At 39.8% G+C, this 10,996-nt stretch overlaps 1 protein-coding gene across 1 annotated transcript in view; it reads left to right on the top strand.

Moving 5' to 3' along the window:
- The first annotated feature begins 4,172 nt into the window (after positions 1-4,172).
- The window catches only part of kmt2d (lysine (K)-specific methyltransferase 2D), a 211,852-nt gene continuing 205,028 nt past the window's right edge, over positions 4,173-10,996 (top strand). The window contains exons 1-2 of the mRNA XM_069904938.1: positions 4,173-4,452; positions 6,190-6,275. The gene's annotated coding sequence lies outside the window, so the exon portion shown is untranslated. The remainder of the gene's footprint in view (positions 4,453-6,189; positions 6,276-10,996) is intronic.

Genomic DNA, 10,996 nt, shown 5'->3' with positions numbered 1-10,996 from the left:
GACTGGCATATCATTGTCAATTGTTTATAGAGTGGGATTGAATGCAATATTCCTAAGATGTATTCCTTATTGCAATGGACTTTAACTGTTTTCTGTAGCAAATTGAGATTGCATAAAGTTTAGATTGTAATAAGTCTTGAACTGCTGAAATTTGTGTAAACGAAAGTATCTTGATTATGGCTATTTGAGCAGAATAGTTGGGTTGATGAATAGTCCATTTTGCAACTTGGTTCAAAAGATCCAAGACCTCAGTTACCTTTGGTTTAGAATGATGAAGCTACTTTATAAAATAGATAATTCCTGTTGATATTTTAAAGAAGCAACCCATGCCTCAAATCTATCCAGCTGAAGTTTGTTTTTTGGTTTTGCAATTGAGTTTGAACAGGACACCAGGAAAATGTTGATGTTGGATAGAAAGCTGCTTTGGCTGGTTTGTGCAGCAATTGAATTTGTTTTTTGGTTTTTTTTGACTACTAAGTTATTGCAAAATGTTGTAATATTTTGGTTTACTTTTTTTCCATTGTTAAATAACTGAAAAGCTTAAATGATTTGCATGAATTTTGTAAACTTGGGCAATACTGGATATTCATACCAAATTGACCATGTGCTGAAACTGTACGACACTTTTGGTTTGTCTGTTAAGCAATCATTTTGCACTAGTTTTGGATTTGAATAGTGTGCAATCTTTGTAACTGAACTTTGAACCATGCTTTGCCATTATCACAATTTGCTGAACTAAATGACCTGTTCCTTGGACTCGTGCTAATGATATAACGTGTGCAATCTTTTGGGCCAATACTCTTAATAAACTTGAGCCAAAATTGCCTTTGTCAAATTTCAAAAGAAACTGCTGCTGTTTGGTCATAACTACTGTAGTCTGAACACTTTGTTCCCAACTGGAGTAGTTATCACCTTCGAAAGTGACTTAACATTTGAAGTGCACTTTAAATCACAGAAATGTATAGCTGAGATTAATTGTAATGTTTTCTGACCCTTGAAGTATTTGTATTTTCTGATTTCATCTCCACCCCATGGGATTGTGCAAAATATTTTTCCTCCATTGACCTACATTCCTGTTGAAGCAGTGCCTTGAATTTGCCATGCCTGATTTAAAGATGTGATTGGGTTTTGAAATGTTGCCTATTTAGTAACTTGTCTATAATGTAATAGTGTCGGTCACTTTTGTAATGCACTACTCGTACAACCATATTTTGACAAATTGAGGATTTTTTTGTGCAAGATATTATGTTGAGCTGATTTGTAGGGCCTGTTTAATAAATGTTATGAGATCATCTGACTTTGATCTAATTTTTCTTGACCATCCAGGAAAAAAAATAACATTGTTTAAAAAAAAAAATGCCAAACATGGGGGGGGGGGGGGGGGGGAATGGGGAGCACAGGATCCACTAATTAGTTGAAGGGTGGTGACCAGGGTGAAGAGGGTCACCACACAGATGGATGGGATGTTGGAGCCTGTGCTGGTCCTGGCTGCTTGCTACTGTCTGCAGCCTTCTGTGTTCCTGGAGTTGCTTGTTCAATGTACTTGTTTCTCAAAGACATCCACCAAGTAACTTGTTGGCTTTGTCCTTCAAAATCTCGCTGAGAAGATCAAACCGTTCCATAAACCTTTTTGAAGCGTTTCCCTTTGACAACCACCTTACTTCAATGAAGCAGTAATCTCATGTTCTGCATTTTTATTGACACCAAACTGTTGCCTTAAACAGATGTTCACAATTGGCATTAGCTTTGATGGCATTGATATACTTGATGACAGAATGCAGTATTTCGTGTAGAACAGGCAGCTAAGTTTTCTTGGTGGATAACAATGCACAACCAACATGTTTGGATTTCCATCTTTTATTGATTTTTAAACATCTGGGTTTTTTAAACCCATCATGGCAGGTGCACTATCTGCAGCACAAGATGCAATATTTCCTTTTGGTATTTCATTTTCATCCGAATAATTTGAGGTTTCTGTAGATACCAACTGCAGAAGTGGTTGTTTCTAATGATTCACAAAACATCTTATTGAAGCTCTTCCTGATCAATATATCTCATGAATGCCAATAATAGAGCCTCACTATCACATACGGTAGATTCATCCAGTTGTATTGAGAACTTTTGTGATTTCAACTTCTCAATAAGCTGTTTTTCAACATCTTGACCCATGTCATCTATTCTGTTACAAACAGTACTATTACTCAATGGTATTACTTCGAAATCTTTTTCTCAAAACAGTTCTGCAAAAGGAAGACAATGATATTGCAGATTTAATCGTATGATTCTCTGCTGATAGCAAAGCAAAACACAAGACATTTCACAGGTGGTTTCAAGGGTACGATTCAGGACTGCAGTTTGTGCAGCAAATAATGGTGATTTTTTTGATCTACAAACTTCAGTGACTTTAAAATATTCAAATTTTGAATGGACATGGTAAGGATGTTTTAACTTAAAATGAGGTTCAAGACTGCCTGTTTTCATTGATTAATTTGTCAAAGTATAATGGGTAAAAAGATGCACATTCAATGTGTACAGCAAGTATAAACCCAATCTTCAAGAACTTCACTGAATATTGATGAATCTTTTTCTTGCTTGGTCTGCTCATTTTGAATATACAACAGTGTGAGCTCCCTGAACCAGATTAATTAATATTTTGTCTTAGAATTGAAAAATGTAATGAAGGTAATGATTGAACTAAAGGAAGAATATTGACCCTTAAAAAAAAAACACTAGTGCAGTTTCTGACATTGTTTTCCTCACAGAGAGTGCATCAAAAGTGTGCTAGCCTTATGCTTTACTTTCAGAAGTCCCTATTTTTTTCTGATTTTGGTGACCCTCAGGCTGGCATCTGGGGATAATCTCCTTTCTCTTTTTCTCCCCCCCCCAAAAAAATCAATAATGTAGTGCACAAAGATACATCCAGATCTCACTATGGAACTGAAAAAGTAATGTGGACAGAGACACGGTTGTTGGGATAATTTGGAATCCTTGTTGCCAATGAGATAATTTGGAATAGATGATAATATAATTATATAATGTAAACCAAGGACAACAGTTAAAGTAAGAGAAACATCAGAAAATAAAAAGAACAAAGTGATTTTACTTGGAAGTTATAATTGTGTTGCACTGATAGTATTGCCAAGTCACATCTTTCACACCTCATTGATTTTGTAGTGGGGCATAGTTTGAAAAAAATCTATTTTTGCAAAAAGGAATAATGAGAAGACCTACTTCAACACACCAAACAAAATACATTTTATGGTTCAGACTTTGTATATAGAGAACTTCTGTTCTCACTGCTACCATCAGGAAAGAGGCCTCTGTGCCAATTTCAGGAGTCTTATTTGTGCACTTGTTTGTTTTTTTCCTCTCTGAATTGCACAGTTTACACCTGTACAATGAGTACAGTTTTTTTTTGCACTACCAATAAGTGGTAATTCTGTCTCAATGACAGGAAAAAGGAATCTAGGGGTTGTATGTGCTCTGACAATCAATCTGAAATCTAAAATATTTCAAGGCAATGGTCTCAGGATAGGGAAACTGACAAAATACTTTTTAAAATTAAAAAAATTTAACTACATATTTATAATTGACAATAAGTTTAACTACCTTAGGCCATGTGAACTCTATCTTGCCCCAAAAACCAGCCTTCAGAAAAGGAAATGGGGAAAATAAGCATTCCAACCCCCCCCCCCAAAAAAAAATCAGGAAAGAAATCTAATTAACAGTGACTTTTGTAATCAGGGGAAAATTTCCTCCCTCCCTGCTGGTGGGTCCCATATCCAATTGCTTGCAATCGCAGACAAACAAGAATTTGAAATCTGATGAGAAAATCTGCAATCAACCAAGGCATTCCAGTTGTCAATTTTTAAGGCATTCGCCTCGTTTTTAAAAAGTAAAGCAACTTTGCTTCCCTTTCCCTCCTTTCCTTTCCCCGCCTGTAAACCATCAGTGTCCACAAGCCCGCCGTGGTTCCTCTTTAAATGCGCCCCCGCGGATGCATAGACGTCAGAACGCTGCCGCAAAGAGATTAGGCGGCTCTCCGCCATAACCTCGTATCGTTCCGCAGGACCCTTATTCTGAATTTTTTTTAAGGGAAGGCGGCGCACCCCAGTCATCAAACAGACAAGAACCAATGGGCAAAAACTCTTCCCGCCTTACTGATTCTCTGACTGAATCCGCCCTCATCGTGGGAGAGAAGTGAAACGGAGTCCGCCGGACTATTTTCCCTTTCTCAGGGCTTGCAAGATGGCCGCCCGCTTCGTAGTTCTGCTTCCCGACAGGGATTTTATAGATTAAAAATATATTAAAAAATTTACACTCGAAATTACTCCCCCCCCTCCCTCCCTCCTTCCCTCTCTCCTCCTCCTCCTCCTCCTCCCTCTTCCTCGGAAACAAAGGCAAGAGGAGCCGCGAGAATATTCAAGTGGAGTGAGCGAGCATGGAGTGAAAGTGAGTGCCTCAAAAGTGTGTGTGTTCGGGGGAGGGGGAGGATCCCCCTCACGGAGCCATCGGAAGGGCTGTCGAGCGTGAAGTGGAGGGCGAGAGAGAAAAGTGTTTGGGCTTTTGATCAGTCGGTGTGAAGGAGGGAGGGAGGGAGGGAGGGGGGGGCGGTGCCGCTGTGAAGGCCGTTCATTTGACATTAACAAACACGTTCCCGGCAGCTTCAGCATGTTGCAAAACCTCTAAAAAAAAGTCGGGGGGGGGGGGGGGGGGCTTTTGCATTTGGGTGAATGCACGTGCAGAGTTTTTGGTGCAAATGGAGGCAGGAAGTTTCACCGGGTCCTCCGGCTGCGGGGGGTGAGGTGGGGGCCACTTCCCCGCCAGCGGACGCGTGGAGCGAGGAGCTTCGCCAGGTGCGCAGGTGGCTGAAGCGCGGGCAGACGGGGGAGGGGGGCTGTAACTCGCTTGGGCCAAATGCTGCGTTTCCGACGCTGTTTAACATTTGCTCCAATCCAAAGTTCCAGGAAAAGTGTCCTGTTAAATTTGCTTTCGGAGTTTGAAATTTGCTCCATTCCAAAGTTCCACAGTTAGTCTAGTGGGTCCCCCCCCCCCCCCAACCCAACCCAACATCACTTTTATGCTGTGATTTGTTAAAACTCTATGATCATGTATCTATTTTGCTTGATGAAACCAATAAAATGTTGAAAGGTTCTAAAAGTTCCAATAGTGTTTTATTAATTTAAAATTTGCTGGACTCTCAAGGGTTTTAACAAAATATCTGAATATTTTCATAACTTTACTGAATCAGCCTGATTTAAAAAATAATTCTTCACTGTATTTGTCTTCTTCCCACCCCCCAAAATTCCAAAGTTCCTTCGCTGTTAAGTTTGAAAAGTTTGACTTCTGACGCCGTTTGCCTGCCTTGTTCTTGCATGTTCACAGTCCCTCGATTTGGATCCTTAAATGTAAGGGCGACACATCCCGCCGGGGGAGAAAGCGAAATAACTGGGTAGATCGATCGCAAGGTTGTGATTTCAAAAAGTCTTGCAAGCTTCCAATTGTATTTTGTGTCGGAAGTAGGTTTGGTCGTTGGGGGTGGGGGGGTTGGCCCAGAAGTTGGAGAGAGGCCCTGCATGGTTCAGCATTGGAGATGAACAAAAGGTTCACTTGAGTACAGTAATTTAAACTCTTCGGTTTCAACTTGAAATTGTTTGTTCGTTCGTTTTACATTGACTCGTCAACCGAGCAAATAGCCCAGAGGGCGAATACAAGTTCTTCCTGACAAAAATCAGGAACTGTTTTTGAATCAAGGTGCTGGATTTATTAAACCACCAATGGGCTCGATGTATTTAAAACCGATTCCCCTCATCAATTGGGGAATGAGAGAGAAAATTAATTTGATCAACAGTCTCAAAGCTAAAATCCATGTTTTTTTTGGGGAGGGGTTGTCTTTTGTTACAAACTATATTATAGAAAGACAGTATAGCCACTTTTAGGAAATTAATAGAAGAAACCATTTTAAATGCAGAAATTCTATTTGTTAGGCCCATGAGACTTTAGAACGAAACGTCAATATGAAGACTAAAATGTTCTGTCAAAAAAGGTGTAATCATTTATTAAAAAATATCCCTTTTCAAAAATTTTACAGCAAAATTATCTTGTGGTCAGTGTAAATTAGATGGGTTATATAGGAATACAGTAGTTGAATAACTGCCAATTCATCTGAACTTTTTTTTTCTTCCCCAGCTCCCCTCACCCCTTTCCCATGCTTACCTGTCATAAACAGTACCTGTCATGTGATGGTGTCCTCTAAATTCAGATTGACGTTCTTGGTAAGATTTGTTCTACTTTTATTGTGTTTCCGCGACTGCAGTTGAACTTTGAGTGCCTGATGTGCAATGATCAAAGAAATGGAAAACTTGTACACGTACAATTAAATGATTTTTGAAAAAGGCTGTGCTTAATGAATGTTACCTAATTAAAAGCTGGTGCTCAATCCAATAAAGTCAGATTGTTCTTTGTCTCCAAAACAGCGTTGCAATTTTTAATTGTCGTTTAGTAATACATTAGAAAACCTTTTTTGTGGGTAAAACTTTTGTCGGTGGATTTGAAGGAGTAAATGCATGGTTATCAGTCTTTCATGACCTGCAAGTGTCGGTGTTAAAAGCATTTCTTAATCTAATGAGCCAGACAGTTTTGCCCTCCGGCCTAGCTATGTGTCATAAATATTTTGTAGGAGAGGAATCTGATTTAGCTTCACATTTAAAAACTTGAGTCGTGTTTTGCTTCTCCCCTATTTGCTTTCATGCCAAGGTGTGGCACCATAGATGCTGGTTACCCATTGATCTCTTAGTCAAATTACTTGTTTTGCAACTATCTTGACTGAGTATTGGAAGGCAATTGCAGTGAAAGTCCAAAAATCTGGACTGCTTGGGGATTGGGTCAGTCTGGATTTTCCAGATTCTCAGGTAGTAATTTTAAAATTCAAAATTAAGGAGAATAAAGAATATAAACAAGTACATTTTAATAGTTTATTAGCAAAGCATTTTTTTTGTATAAAATACAAAGTACAAATAAAACATTTATTCATTCATTTCTGCAACTTCTGTGCATCTGTGGGACTTGTGCACATACGCACACAAAAGCCCACTAAATTTAAAAAAGTTTGAGAGTTTTCGAGAAGTCCGGATTCTTGGGTGGCCCAAATTTCTGGCATCTGGATTTTTGGACTTTAATGTATATTACATGACAAAGCAAGATTTTGACTTGATTCAGTGGCCATGCAACTGGGATTCTTGCAACAATTTTAACATGGCTTTCTTCACATTGGGATGCAGATTCTGAAGCTGCAATATTATTAATTTACATGCTCATCTGCAAACTATACATTTGAAGTCTTTTGTTGCTAATCGTCACATTTGTTTCCATTTTTTTTAAGACATCGAGGGAGGTAATTTGGCCCATTGTATGTGCTGATTCTGAGCAAAGCCATCGATCCTATTTTGCCCATTTATTTCTCTGTATGTCTCACGAAAATATTTTAAAATGTGTTCCTTGTGTTTTTTCTGGTTCAACAGTAAGAGCTCTTTGCTAACAAAGGAGACTCTATGCAGATGTTAATGATTTTAAAAAAAGACTTTATTGTGATTACACAAAGAGTATATAAAACTACTTATCAAATGCTTCACAAAGTATACAGGAAGAAAATACTTTTTGATGTCCTGGGAAACCCAGGACTTCTTTCTCTGTCTGTCTGTCTCTCTCTCTAGTGTCTGTCTGTTTGCATTGATTCATAGCACTTGTACGATTCCACCTGAAATGGTCCCAACTGAACAAAGAAATAGCCCCTTTTTGTATCCCTTTGGCCAAATAAAATCTGCGGACAGCACCTTTCCTATCAATTGATGATGTCAATTTTACTCGATGGGGCCTCATCCTAAATTGCTGAATCTTTCTTATAATTTCTTAAAATGTCCTGTTGCATGTTCAAGCTTTCTCTCTCATCAGTTCTTCAGATATCCTGTTTCATGTTAGTTATATAATGATATATTATTATAACAATCAACTTTCTGCATGTCACATTTAGGAAATATTGCTCATTTAAATCTTACATCATAGGGAGGATGGGCAGGTGATAGAGAATGGACGCACTCAGACGGACAGTGTGATATGTGTCTACTTTAAAACAAGGAGGATTGTGAACAAGATGGATAAGCTTAGAGTGTGGATCAGTACTTGGAGCTATGATGTGGTGGCCATTACAGAGACTTGGATGGTTCAGGGACAGGATTGATTACTTCAAGTGCCGGGGTTTAGATGTTTCAGAAAGGACATGGAGGGAGGCAAAAGAGGTGGGGGTGCGGCACTGTTGATCAGAGATAATGTCACGGCTGCAGAAAAGGTGGACGTCATGGAGAGATTGTCTACCGAGTCTCTGCAGGTGGAGGTTAGGAACAGGAAGGGGTCAATAACTTTACTGGGTGTTTTTCATAGGCCGCCCAGTGGGAATAGGGACATCGTGAAGCAGATAGGGAAACTAATTCTGGAAAGGAGTAGTCATGATGGTAGATTTTAATTTCCCTATTGGCATCTCCCTAGAGCAAGGGGTTTAGGTGGGGTTGAGTTGTTCGGTGTGTTCACTAAGGTTTCTTGACACAATTTGTAGATAAACCTCAAGAGGAGAGACTGTACTTGATTTGGTATTGGGAAATGAACCTGGTCTGGTGTCAGATCTCTCAGTGAGAGAACATGTTGGAGATGGTGATCATAATTCTATCTCCTTTACAATTGCATTGGAAAGAGATAGGAACAGACGTTAAAAAAAAACCTTTAATTGGAGTAGGGGAATTATGAGGCTATCAGGCAGGAAATTGGAAGCTTAAAATTGGGAACAGTTGTTCTCAGGGAAAAATACAGAAGAAACGTGGCAAATGTTCAGGGGAAAAGCTTACAAAAGGTTCAGAGAGCGAGGTAATGTTAGAGATCTGAGATATAAGGCTAACAGGAAGGAGCTTAAAAAAGAAATTAGGAGAGCCAGAAGGGGTCATGAGAAGGCCTTGACGAGCAGGAGTAAGAAAAACCCCAAAGCGTTCCACAAGTATGTGAAGAGCAAGAGGATAAGACCTGAAAGAATGGGACATATCAAGTGTGACAGTGGGAAGATGTGTATAAAACTGGAGGACATAGCAGAGGGACTAAATGAATACTTCAGTATTCACTATGGAAAAGGATCTTGGTGATTGTAGTGACGACTTGCAGCAGATTGAAGAGCTTGAGCACATATATATTAAGAGAGAGGATGTGCTGGAGCTTTTGGAAAACATCAAGTTGGATAAATCACTGGGACCAGATGAGCTGTACCCTAGGCTACTGTGGGTGGAGATTGCTGAACCTCTGGTGATGGATGATCTTTGAATCATCAATGGTGACAGGTGAGGTCCCGGAGGATTAGAGGGTTGGGGATGTTGTTCCTTAAAGAAAGGGAGAAGAGATAGCCCAGGAAATTATAGACCAGTGAGTCTTACGAAAGTTGTTGGTAAATTGATGGAGAAGACCCTGAAAGGCAGGATCTATGAACATTTGGAGAGGTATAAGAGGATGTGACTAAACACATTGATGAAGAAGAGCAGTAGATGTCGTGCATATGGATTTCAGCAAGGCATTTGATAAGATACCCCATGCAAGGCTTATTGAGAAAGTAAGGAGGCAGGGGATCCAAGGGGACATTGCTTTGTGGATGCGGAACTGGTTTATCCACAGAAGGCAAAGAGCGGTTGTAGACGGGTCATATTCTGCATGGAGGTCGGTGACCAGTGATGTTCCTCAGGGATGTGTTCTGGGACTCTTACCCTTCGTGATTTTTATAAATTACCTGGATGAGGAAGTGGAGGGATGGGTTAGTAAGTTTGCTGATGACACAAAGGTTGGGGGTGTTGTGGATAGTGTGGAGGGCTTTCAGAGATTACAGTGGGACATTGATAGGATGCAAAACTGGGCTGAGAAGTGGCAGATGGAGTTCAACCCAGATAAGTGTGGAGTAGTTTGTTTTGGTTGGTCAAATATGACGGCAGAATATAGTATTAACCGTAAGACTTGGCAGTGTGGAGGATCAAAGGGATCTTTGGGTCTGAGTCCATAGGACATTCAGAGCAACTGTGCAGGTTGATTCTGTGGTTAAGAAGGCATATGGTGTATTGGCCTTCATTAATTATAGAATTAAATTTAGGAGCCAAGTGTGATGGGTGTGTGAAATGGGCTGCCAGCAACGGTAGTGGAGGTGGATAAGTCAGGGTCCTTTAAGAGACTTTTTACCCCCTCCATAAATCTTCGTCCGCGAAGCCAAGCCAAAGAAAAAATAGAATAGGTACATAGAAAAATAGAAGGCTATGGGAAAGCCTAGTAATTTCTACGGTAGGGACGTGTTTGGCACAACTTTGTGGGCCAAAGGGCCTGTATTTCTATGTTCTATCTTCTCCCCTTCAAACACCTAACAATTCTTTTCTAACCCTTCTGTGGTGCTGGTTTATAATGTCTTATCTCCTGTGATCCTTGGCATAGGCACATCTTGGAAACGGAGACAAGACATCTGTAAATAGGCTTACTTCACACATACCAAGGGGAAATCACAAAATGCTTTTTGTAAAGTATTTCTGTATATTCTCATTCATGCCTATCAATTCCATCCTGATATTCTTACCATCTACCTCAACTCAACATAATTTACAATAGATAATTATCTATGGGATGTGGGAGGAAACTGGATGATCCATGGGAAACAGACACAAGGAGTACATGCATATCCTGCACAGTACTGGAAGTCCCGATGAAATCTTGGTCACTTGATTTGTGAGACATTACATTGTTTGCTGTGCTGCCATCTTCACACATGGAATATAGTATTGAAAATTTGGAGACCACTTGCAATGTGGAATGGTTTGTGTTGAAGTGAATAGTCAGAGGCTATTAGGTACTAATGGCAATCCAGTGGCAGGTGCAATGAACATAGGGGTTGCCTTTCAGTTTTCACAATTTAGGCTCAGTCCTGACTGTTTTT

The sequence above is a fragment of the Narcine bancroftii genome, chromosome 12, assembly GCF_036971445.1.
Source record: "Narcine bancroftii isolate sNarBan1 chromosome 12, sNarBan1.hap1, whole genome shotgun sequence".
NCBI classification, from domain to species: domain Eukaryota; kingdom Metazoa; phylum Chordata; class Chondrichthyes; order Torpediniformes; family Narcinidae; genus Narcine; species Narcine bancroftii.
The sequence above is the reverse complement of the archived record's forward strand: the minus strand, read 5'-3'. Positions and strand labels throughout refer to the sequence as shown.